At 46.6% G+C, this 12,450-nt stretch overlaps 1 protein-coding gene and 1 pseudogene across 1 annotated transcript in view; both read right to left on the bottom strand.

The window, feature by feature from the left end:
* The window catches only part of zfhx3 (zinc finger homeobox 3), a 589,682-nt gene that overhangs the window by 545,618 nt on the left and 31,614 nt on the right, over positions 1–12,450 (bottom strand). The gene's annotated exons all lie outside the window — the stretch shown is intronic.
* Positions 6,078–6,988, bottom strand: LOC119971176 (annotated as a pseudogene).

Raw genomic sequence — 12,450 nt, 5'->3', positions numbered from 1 at the left:
CGATTCAAAATTATTTAATTGGTTGCAAAGTATTTTGAGATGCCTTGAGGCTTTTTGAAAGGTGCTTTGCAAATATAAGTAGTTCCTTTTGATTCTCATTGGTAAAGCGAAACTGAGGTTAGGGCGGAGAACATGAGCAAGGTATTAAGACCATAAGACATAGGAGCAGAATTCGGTCATTTGGCCCATCGAGTCTGCTCCACCATTCAATCACGATTTCTCATCCCCATTCTCCTGTCTTTTCCCCATAACACCATAACATGGGGCAGCACAGTGGCACAGTGGGTAACACTGCTGCTTCACAGCTCCAGAGATCAGGGTTCAATTCCAGCCTCAGGTGACTGTCTATGTTGAATTTGCACTTTCTCCCCATGTCTGCGTGGGATTCCTCCGGGTGCTCCGGTTTCCTCCCACAGTGCAAAGATGTGCAGGTTAGGTGGTCATGCTAAATTGCCCCTTAGTGTTAGGTCGGGTTACTGGGTTTACGGGGATAGGTGGAGATATGGGTTGAAGTAGGGTGGTCTTTCCAAGGGTCGGTGCAGACTTGATGGACCGAGTGGTCTCCTGCCCTGTAAATTCTATGATTCTATGAACCCTGGATCCCCTTATTAATCAAGAATACAGGCCTCTCAGTATCCTGTAAGTTTTTATAAGTTCCCCCATCATCCTTCTAAACTCCAATGAGGGCAGAGCCAGAGTCCTGAACCGTTCCTCATACGACAAGCTCTTCATTCCAGGGATCATTCTTGTGAATCTCCTCTTGACCCTATCCAAGGCCAGCATATCCTTCCTTAAATACGAGCCCCAAAACTGCTCACAATATTTCAACTGGGGTCTGACCAGAGCCTTATACAGCCTCAGAAGTACATCGTACATCCCGGCTGCTCTATTCTAGCCCTCTCGACATGCTAACATTGCATTTACCTTCCTAACTGCCGTGCTGGTCGCAGATGCTGTAAATGCCCAAGCTGTCCAGCACAGCTCAGGCATGCAATATTGGAAAGAGTTGAATAACCTCATCCACTCCACCAAGGTAAGTGAAACTTCAACTGTTCACACCAACTGCAATGAAACTTATGAATGTCAGAGTACATGGGCCTCCATAGCAATAGCAGAAGGTTGCGTGCCATAGCCCCAGTGCAGTAGCTATGGGATGCTGCAGTGGAGTGAGCACTGTGCCTCCTTCACCCTTTCTTATCGATAAATAAATGCTGCATGGAAGGGGGCAAATGGGCTGAAGTGCACAGGGCACCAGCAAATGATATGCCACTTTGAGCCTTACCCCTGTATGTGGATGGGCTTAGTGCTCTGGAGAGAGCTGGCACACAGCCCTTCTGTACAACCTGCAGAGCACTAATGCCATACCGTACAATCCAGTGGGTTACGTCTAAGTGTGGAAGTATGAGAAATGAACATGAAATTGCTATGTGCAGATGGATGCAACACACTATCTCTCAATCCCATCTTTCTGTTGTCTTTCAGCAGTATCAGTCGAGGCACAACCGACAAGAATATGAGAAGACTGGGGCCGGGGGCAGCACATCTAAATGTTCTCACCAAGTTCGTGGAGAGGGTGGCTCAGCTAGCAGGTGTGGAGCAGGACTGGGCAATTGGCAATGGGGAGCTTGGATTTGGGCCTCCACCCAGTAAGGATCAATGCATGGTATAACAACCTGAGGGGCCAAGTGTGCCTTCATATTGGACGAAGCTCATGGTGTCACTCGCTCTCTCCTCTCTCACTTACAGGTGCCACAGGAAGAGGCCAAGACTCGAGGATGAGAACTCTCTCTGGCCTCAACAGAAGTCCAGAGAGGAACCAGGAGAGTGGGGCAAAGGAGAGGTGTTCACCTTTAGAGGCATAACACTAGATACCTGTACCATCCACCATCCCAGAGACACACACCTCGGTGGTCATGTGCTCTATTGTAGGAGGGTGTCACATTCTGGTGGTCTGGTCACTGCACGCACATGTGTCCCAGCAGGAGGAGACAGGATCAGCCAAGCTCACCAGCACTTGGAATAGTGCTGGGGAAGAGGCATCTGTGAGGTCCAAGTCCGAGGACAGTCCTCAGAAATCGGCCTTGCAGTGGGGAGTCAGAGGAGAACCTAAAAGTAGTAGTAGGCCAAGGAAAATCAAGAAATATTGATCACAACTGGTTGCACAGATGAACAATTAATTGTCACAATTAGGGAACCTAGTTAAATATAGCCACTTTCACTTCAATAATGTCTATTGTCTTGTTTCAGCTTGGTCCTTATGACTTACTGAACACCCTCCCGCTTCTTTCTTGAGGACACCCAATTCCCCAAGTGAATCTGCAGGGAGGCAAGGCTCTATGCCAGGCCACTTGTGAGCCATGTGCAAGCACTCTCCCGCACACGCTGAGTTCATCCATCAAAGCCTCATGTCCCAGGTACCTCGCGCTTTCAGTAGTGCCTGCTGGAGTTCCTTTTCAGTTGTTCAGTTGAGATGACCTGCATATCCATTCAGCCACTGAGCCGACTCTGATGCAGCATCCTGTGATTTCCAACACAAGGCTCTGCTTAGCCTCGACTAGACCAGTAATGATGGCTGTTTCATTCTATATGACCTCTGGAACCATATTCCCTCCGCTAGTTACACATGTTCTTTCTCCAGTACTATTGCTTTCCCTGGCATTACATTTGACCTCCCCTACTTACCCTCAAACCCTCTCCTTTCTCCTTTGACAATGTGTGAGTCAATGTTCACGTACACTTGCTCTCCGAGAATCTCAGCCCTGTATTCCCAATCCCATTGGCAATCCCACCCTCTTCCTGCCCAGCACTTGGCTTGCATCACCCCACCAACACCTCTTCAGTCCTCTCCTAATCTATCTCAACCACCCATCCCGCCCCCAAACAGAACATTGTTGCCCCACATTACATCCCGTTGCCTTTCACCTGCAGCGCAATGGTCCAAATGCACGGCAAAGTCCCTGGAAGAAGGTCCGATCCCATGGCAAAGACCCTGGAAGAAGGTCCAAAAGCAAAGTTGCTGGGTGGAGAACTCCCACCTTCTGGAAATTGCTTTGCGGAGAACCCACGAGGATGAGGTTCTAGCCACCCTGTGCTGCTCGCATTTTAAAATTCATTTAATGGGATGTGGACATCACTGGCTCGGCCAGCATTTATTGCCATCCAATCCCTTCATTTCAGAGGGCATTTGAGAGTCAACTACATTGCTGAAGATCTAAAGTCACATGAAGGCCAGACCAGGTAAGACCTTTCAGCATGAACGGGCCGCTCCCAGGACTAATTATGACCCCTATAGGGGGCCAGCACGGCACTGGAATGGTTCAAGCTGCTCCAGCTGCTGGTCCCGGCGCGAACTGTGTACCGTGGGATCCGCACATGCATAGTGGCGCCAGCACCAACGTGCACATGCGCAGTGGCGCTGGCGCGCATGCGCATTGGCTTCCTTCAATGCGCCGGCCCCAACGCCACATGGCGCAGGACTACAGGGACTGGCACGTAGGAAATGAGTCCCCCAGCCAGAGAGGCCGTCCCAGCGATCTGTGGGCCCCGATCACGGACCAGGCCGAATCAGAGGCCCCTCCCCAGGGTCGGAGCCCCCCTCCCTCCCCAAAGGCCGCCACCTGACCTTTCCACGCTGAGTTCCCGCCAGCTGAGAGCAGGTGTAGAGCGGCCCGCGGCCAGCGCCGCGCAAACAACACCAGCGCCAATGGCGCAGATTCTCCACCCTGCAGAACATAGAACATAGAACATTACGGCGCAGTACAGGCCCTTGGGCCCTCGATGTTGCGCTGACCTGTGAAACCACTCTAAAGCCCATCTACATTATTCCCTTATCGTCCATATGTCTATCCAATGACCATTTGAATGCCCTTCGTGTTGGCGAGTCCACTACTGTTGCAGGCAGGGCATTCCACGCCCTTAATACTCTCTAAGTAAAGAACTTACCTCTGACATCTGTCCTATATCTATCTCCTCTCAATTTAAAGCTATGTCCCCTCGTGCTAGACATCACCATCCGAGGAAAAAGGCTCTCACTGTCCACCCTATCTAAACCTCTGATCATCTTGTATGCCTCAATTAAGTCACCTCTTAACAAAAACAGCCTCAAGTCCCTCAGCCTTCCCTCATAAGATCTTCCCTCCATACCAGGCAACATTCTGGTAAATCTTCTCTGCACCCTTTCCAATGCTTCCACATCCTTCTTATAATGCGGCGACCAGAACTGCACGCAATACTCCAAATGCGGCCGCACCAGAGTTTTGTACAGCTGCAACATGACCTCATGGCTCCGAAACTCAATTCCTCTACCAATAAAGGCTAACACACCGTACGCCTTCTTAACAACCCTCTCCACCTGGGTGGCAACTTTCAGGGATCTATGTACATGGACACCGAGATCTCTCTGCTCATCCACACTACCAAGAATCTTCCCATTAGCCCAGTACTTTGTCTTCCTGTTATTCCTTCCAAAATGAATCACCTCACACTTTTCTGCATTAAACTCCATTTGCCACCTCTCAGCCCAGCGCTGCAGCTTATCTATGTCCCTCTGTAACTTGTAACATCCTTCCGCACTGTCCACAACTCCACCGACTTTAGTGTCATCTGCAAATTTACTCACCCATCCTTCTACGCCCTCCTCCAGGTCATTTATAAAAATGACAAACAGGGCAGCACGGTGGCCTAGTGGTTAGCACAACCGCCTCGCGGTGCTGAGGTCCCAGGTTCGATCCCGGCTCTGGGTCACTGTCCGTGTGGAGTTTGCATATTCTCCCCGTGTCTGTGTGGGTTTCGCCCCCACAACCCAAAAATGTGCAGAGTAGGTGGATTGGCCACGCTAAATTGCCCCTTAATTGGAAAAAATAATTGGGTAATCTAAATTTATTTAAAAAAATAAAATAAAATAAAAATGACAAACAGCAGTGGCCCAAAACAGATCCTTGTGATACACCACTTGTAACTGGACTCCAGTCTGAACATTTCCCATCAACCACCAGCCTTTGTCTTCTTCCAGCTAGCCAATTCCTGATCCAAACTGCTAAATCACCCTGAATCCCATGCCTCTGTATTTTCTGTAATAGCCTACCATGGGGAACCTTATCAAACACTTTACTGAAATCCATATACACCACATCAACTGCTTTACCCTCATCCACCTGTTTGGTCACCTTCTCAACGAACTCAATAATGTTTGTGAGGAATGACCTACCCTTCACAAAACCATGTTGACTATCTCTAATCATATTATTCCTTTCCAGATGATTATACATCCTATCTCTTATAAACCTTTCCAAGACGCGGAGAATCGCTTGCCAGCGTCGGGGCGGCATGGCCCGGTCGCGGGGATTCTCTGGCCCGGCCCAGGGCTGGGCGGTATCCCGCCCGTGGTTCTAGTACTGATGCATGAGGAACCCCACTGTGTACCCTCCTCCAGTTTGGAAAATAACCATTCACCACTACTCTGTTTCCTCTCACTCAGTGAATGTTGCATCCATGCTGAACTCTTCCTTTCATTCCAGGGGCTTTTACTCTACTGCCAAGGTTATTTTGTGGCATTTTATGAATAGACTTTAAGATTTCTATGCCCACCACATCAACCGTCTTACCCTCATCAACCCTCTGCCACCTCATCAAAGCTCAAACAGGTTGTCTTAATTGCCAGTGCTGGGTTAATTTTTTTTTCCAATCAATATACATTTTTAATAAACTCTAAGAAATAAAAAAATTCTCAAAGCACTTGACAGGTGGACCATCAGCATTAAATGCTGCTGAATGCACAATAGAATTACTTCAAAGACCCAAGCATCAAGTTTACCCAAGCTCAGTGGGGCAACCCTTGGTTTACGATAACCATGAGATAGGAATTTAATCAGCCTTTCTGAACTTAAGCATCTGCACTTAGATAATGGAATGTTCATTTACGTTTAATGCAGTTACACACTTTGTATAACGTGCTGTTTACCGGACCCATGCATTCGTAAACAAGAAAGATCGGCAGACAGAAAGCTCAAAGTTATTGATGCAGAGATACACTGGTTATTATGGGGCCTTTGCAATATTGACAGTGACTGCACATATTCCTAGGATTTTTCATTGATCTGGAGCAAAGAATTAATTGCTGCATTGTTGTTGCCCCTCTGTGCTTCCAGCACTGAGCGGATCACTTCTCTGTACATGTCAGGGAACATATCCTGAATGGATTTGAGATCTTCCTCGCTGTACAGATTTTGTGGAGCAGATACATGTGTTGGCGCTGCAATTGGAATAATTCCTTGTGTGTAGACAGTTGCATTCCTGTAATAGGCACGTATCCTAGCCCCTGTTGGTAAACAGTGGGCATTAGCACTACTGGCTGTGGCTGCACCAATATGTTTGGTGGCAGTGTTACATAGGACAAAACAAGGTTGATCATTCCTTCTTTATCATCACCCTGCCTCCCACTCAGGCTGTACCATTCATCCATGACTTTGCCCTCTTTTAGTAATTCCGGGATAGTGATGTGAGTCCAAGCAATTCTATCGTCCATGGGAAATGCTCATTCATCAAATATCTCCAAGTAAAATGAATCAACACAAGGTGGCACAGTGCATTAAACAACTTTGTTTCATCGTGGGTTTTTTGCCCCATTGTGTGCTGTAGGTGTCTCATATACTGCATATCCAAGACGTATTCTGCAGCACGGGTCCATACGTGTCATTCCCTAGTTTTTTGCCAGTTTTGCCTGTACCACATTGATGTCTACCCACAGTAGCCATGCCTGTTCAAAACTGTTGAGCTGCCATGCATCAAGTTGCACTTGCTGCTGTTGCTGAGTTGGTACAATGCGAAGGATGTGGAAATTCTCCAATGAACATCACATAGCGGCCACCTGAAGCCGTCTTCTTGATTTACTGGTGAGCAAGCATAAGACCAGGCTTGTTTACATTCAGGAGGACAACTCCAAATCTGAAATATGCGGGCCCCTCTGGGTGGCGATGGTGGTGACCGCCATATCCGATCCAGCCGACCTGCGCTCGTCTCCCTCCTGCTGGGCCTAGTTTTCCTTAATTAATTCACCCAATGGACTGTTAACTTTGCTCTAGATATTGTTACACCACTGTTACTTCTCTCCTCAGCATCCTTGGACATATTTCATCTGCTCCTGGTGATTTATCAACTTTAAGTACAGCAAACTTAAAATCTCTTCTTTATCAATTTTTTGCCAATCCAGAATTTCACTGTGACTTTGTCAGCAACTTCTTCCTTTATAAAAACAGATACAAAGCATAATCTAGTACCTCAATCCTGTTCTTTACTGCCATGCATACATCGATTTCTGATCTAAATCAGCCTCATCCCTCTTCCTTCGACCTGTTATGATTTGTATGCCTCCAGAAGATTTTTGAATTCCCTTTTATTTTAGCTGCCAGTCTCTTTTCATACTCTCTCCTTGCCTCTATTCCACTTTTCACTTTCTATTTCTTTATTGTAAATTTCTGTGGTAACTTGCTGAGTACCCACTTAACAAATTAAGTTATTAATCTATAGCTTGGAATTTGACCTAGCTCAGTGAATAAAGTACTCAGAAAAGGATTTGCATTTTTGTTTGTCGGTGTTTTTTTCCCCTTATTTTGTCCTTGTGGTACACCAGATCATTTTTTTGTGTTTAAAAATAAATAAATTTAGAGTACCCAATTATTTTTTTTCCCAATTAAGGGGCAATTTAGCATGGCCAATCCACCTGACTTGCACATCTTTGGGTTGTGGGGGTTAAACTCTCGCAGACACGGGGAGAACGTGCAAACTCCACACGGACATTGACCCAGGGCCGGGATTCGAACCCGGGTCCTCAGCACCGCAGTCCCAGTGCTATCCACTGCGCCACATGCCACCCTCCTGATCATTTTTTATTGAGAATGTGGGCTGGTAAGTGACCAACTCTCTCACTTCTAACAATACTGACGCAATCTAACTCCTGGGTGAAAGCAGCTGGGGAATGATTCACCCTCTAATCTTGCCTGTGAGCATGTAGCGCTCTCTCAACACTTCCTTATAGTGATGAAACTGAGATGGAGAATTCAGTGGTGAGGGCAGGTGTGAGAGAGAGACAGGGGGAACAGGGTGGAAACCTGTTTCATAAGAACACAATGTTAATCATTGGGTTCTCCAATGCAGCATGGTACTGGGCATTGAAGGATGCAGGTTCTTGATTTTAAATTACAATGCAACGTGCCAAGGAAGGAGTCAGATGGAAATATTTTGCCTGGGTTGTCTGAAGTTCAGACAATGAAGTGAGTTGAATAGATTGAACAGACTTCCTGTCTTTAAATAATTTAACGTCTTGATTCATTTTCAGGTATCAGCTTGGCTGACTAGGAAGGACTCTCATCTCTGGATGGGGAAGGGCAGCATGGTGGTGCAGTGGTTAGCACTGGGGCTACGGAACTGAGGACTCGGGTTCAAATCCCGGCCCTGGGTCACTGTCCGTGTGGAGTTTGCACATTCTCCCTGTGTCTGCGTGCGTTTCACCCCACAATCCAAAGATGTGCAGGGTAGGTAGATTGGCCATACTAAATTGCCCCTTAATTGGGAAAAAAAATAATAATTGGGTACTCTAAATTTATAATTTAAAAAAAAATCTCTGGATGGGAAGTTGATAGGTACAAACCCCACAGTACAGTCTTGACCATAAAATCTAGCCTGATAATTCAGTTCTGTGGTGGTGGTGTGTTTCATTGTCAGAAGTGCTGTCTTTTGGATGAGGTATTAAATTGATTCATCAAATACCTTACAGATGGACAGAAAAATTCCATGGTACAGTACTATGTTCTATGTATTATATTACAAGCAGTGCAAGAGTTTATTTAATTTACTGCCCACCATGTTTCCCTTAAATGTACTGCCTGGAACCTTGCAGTATGTAAAATAAAGTACCCCTCATGTTTGCCTATATAACAATGGTTGGACTTCAATGACACTCCAGTATTTACAAAGCACTTTCGGGTGGCTTGAGATGTAAGAAGGTACTATATGAATATAAGGGGCTGGATTCTCCGTTTCAGGGATTATGTCCACACGCCGTCGTGAAAACTGTGGTCTTTTATACCAGAAAAACTGGCGTCAAAAGGCCACAGATTCACAGCCTTGCAGGGAACTAGCAGGAAGCTGTCATGGAGCTCGCAGCTTCAGCTGCTGATACGCCCCCCCCCACACTTCCAGGTCAGAGGCTGCGCATGCGCACGGCGGTGGCCACAGGGGCTGCGCCATGCTCCATGGCGGACTCAGACCGTGGACCAGGACCGCAAAAATAGTGCCCCCGATTGGCCGGCCGCCCACCCGCCCGTCCGCTCGGAGCACCCACTCAAAAATACCCCAGTTCTGAATGAGCCCCCCCCCACGCCCACGCCCCCCGATCGGCCTGCCCCCAACTGTGGAGGCCGCGGACTGAGTCTGGAGTCACCTCGCGAGTATCCCGCATGGCAGGAGCATGAGTGGTCCACGCTGTCAGAAATTCAGCCGGTCGTGGGGGAGATTAGCGGGGCGGGGCTCAGGCAATGGCCTCAGGTGGTGGATAATCAGAAGGGGGGGGGGGGGGGGGGGGGGGGTGCGGAGAATCACTGAAACGGCGCCAGTCCCGATTTCATGCAGGAAACTGGATTCTCCATCTCATCGCCAAACACGATTTCAGCGTCGGGGTGCGGAGAAACTAGTCCAAGTTCTTTGATTTGATTTCCCCAAGTCCTCTAAATATAATAATAAAACAAAACACCCATATGACTAGCAAGGATGGTTGAAACATGATTTCAAAGAAACCATTTTCGGATATAGGCCTCGATGGTAAGGCAGGCATTTATTGTCCATCACTTGCTGCCCTTGAGAAGTAGGTGGTTAACCTTCTTCTTGAGCCACTACTGTCTATGTGTTGAAGGCACACCGACGATGCTGCACGGTAGGGTTCCAGGATTTTGACCCAGCCACAATGCGAAAGAAACAAACCAGGAAACAATATAAATCAGCATAGTTAATAGTTTTTTAATATCTTTTGGAGAGATTTTACTCTTTTTATGATTACACATAATTCACACCGGTGTCTTTCTGACTCTTCCTACATTGCTCTCTAATTAAAGTCAAGGAGCTTCCTGTGTGAGTTCAATCACCCCATTAGTGTCTCTTTCTAGGGGAAACGTGGAGGAATAGAGTCACAGGACTGTTAATTAGTTTTAGCAACAAGAAAAAAAACATTTATTAAACATGAAAGGTTGGATTATAATACAATACTCCTTTACTCCCCCTTAGCTTGTCAAATGCCTGTGGGGGCACGGTGGCGCACTGGTTAGCATTGCTGCCTACGGCACCAGGACCCAGGTTCAAATCCTCCGGGATCACTGTCCATGTGGAGTTTACACATTCTCCCCGTGTCTGCGTGGGTTTCACCCCCACAACCCAAAGATGTGCATTGCGCACGCGAACTTGCCCCTTAATTGGAAAAAAATTATTGGGTACTCTAAATTTACAAAAAAAAAAGCTTGACAAATACAGACAGAAATTAACAAATACACATACATTTTAATATTGACACGGATTACAAATAACTCTTTTAAGTAAAGCTTCCACTCCACTTTTAACAGTGAGTCCAGTCCAGGATTGACACCACCCCCTTCAGGACTTAGTTTGTCTTAAAGGCTCTCAGATAAACTACGAGGTCCAGCCACCGATTTCCACAATTATTTCAATAATGTCTCCCAAACTGTAGTAATTTCTCACAAAGGTATCTGCAGCACGACTACAGATATCTTTCTGGCCTCACATGCTCCAATGCTTTTTCAACTCTCTGTAACTTTACTGAACAGTAATCTGGTTTGGTTCCCAGTTTCCTCTGTTCTGTTCATTCCAGACTTCTTGGAAACCTCTATTCATTTCTCTAGTTTCCTTAACTAGCTGCACTTTAGGTTTTTGGCATCTGTTTTCTTGTTTATTTTTTTAAACTCAGAGTACCCAATTATTTTTTTTCCAATTGAGGAGCCATTTAACGTGGCCAATTCACCGACCCTGCACATCTTTGGGTTGTGGGGGCGAAACCCACGCGAACACAGGGAGAATGTGCAGACTCCACACAGACAGTGATCCAGAGCCGGGATCGAACCTGGGACCTCAGCGACGTGAGGCAGCTCAGCTAACCACTGTGCCACTGTGCTGCCCTGGCATCTGTTTTCGGAACCATTACTCCATAATACGGCTTTTCTTCTAGCAATGCTGAGAGCGATGTTCTCTCTTTCATGTTTTAAAACCAACTGCTTCTAGGAGAGCTGTGAGAGCTGCTTTCTTTCTCACTACTGATCTCAAACTGCAATCAAATTAGGTAAACTAAAACATAAAAGTTTCTCTATCATACAAGGCCCCAGTTGCTGAGCAACCACTGCTGGTTTATTTACTCTTTACACCATAGCCCTCTCTAAGCACAATAGAATCACAGTTGGAATTGAAACCTAATACGCACACATACAAAGACCGTTGTCCAGCATGTATCTAACTATAGATTTTACCCTTCCAGGTGCAGTACCATTAAATTAAATCCATTTAAAACTATACCTCACTTCTAATGTTTACCAATACAATTATAAATCCCTTAAAACTGTATTTGTTTTTCCAACACCAAAAGCAGCAACTTTGTCTCTGACCACTCCATATTTTGATTACGGAAAAATAGTTGTCCTGATTTTTAAGCTTTTGGTTCTTCACCCATTTTTATAGGTTGCGCCAAACCCATATTATGGCTGATAGAACAGGAAGATGATCTGCTCCCAGATTAATTATATTCATCCCACTCTAAAAAAAATGAACAACCACAAGCTGGGATGAATCCCTGCTCATACAAGCTACCCCTCAGCTATTTTACGACTGGTGGGGTACTAATTGGCTCAGAGTGAGACTTCTGCCGCCAACTGGGGAGGAAGTTGCAGGTATTTGGATGGACGACAGCTCTGCAGTCCCAGCAGGTTTGAATACTAGTCACTGTTGCCGGTCCACAAAGAAGAGGAGTTTAAAGAGACTGGACTGACGGGCCATCAGGAGCGAGTGAAAGGGTTCGGGGAGGGTTAAAGGTGGGTCTGACCTTGGGGCGGGGTGCATCCAATAGGCATAGCACGGATGCCCAAAGGAGGCTGCATCACCCCCTTTGCCTGACAGCCCATGCAGCCAGATTTGCTGTGTCGTCCATATGGTGCCACAGGCAAAATAACAGTAGAGACAGGATGAGGCCCATAACTGGCAATTAATTGGTTCAATATTGATTTAATAGGCTCGAGGGTGGCTGGCAACCCAATGCCTCCACCATCTCCCTTAAAATAGGAGACTGGTTGGAGCTGGTGGGTAAGCAGTGGTAGGCCACACGCGGCATTCCATGAGCCCCCGTGCCTTCAAATAAAATTCCACTCATCGACTATTGACTAAGTAATGCTAAACAATAGAAATCAG

The sequence above is a fragment of the Scyliorhinus canicula genome, chromosome 9 (assembly GCF_902713615.1).
Source record: "Scyliorhinus canicula chromosome 9, sScyCan1.1, whole genome shotgun sequence".
Taxonomy (NCBI): Eukaryota; Metazoa; Chordata; class Chondrichthyes; order Carcharhiniformes; family Scyliorhinidae; genus Scyliorhinus; species Scyliorhinus canicula.
Note: the sequence above shows the minus strand (reverse complement) of the source record. Positions and strands in the feature narration are given on the sequence as shown.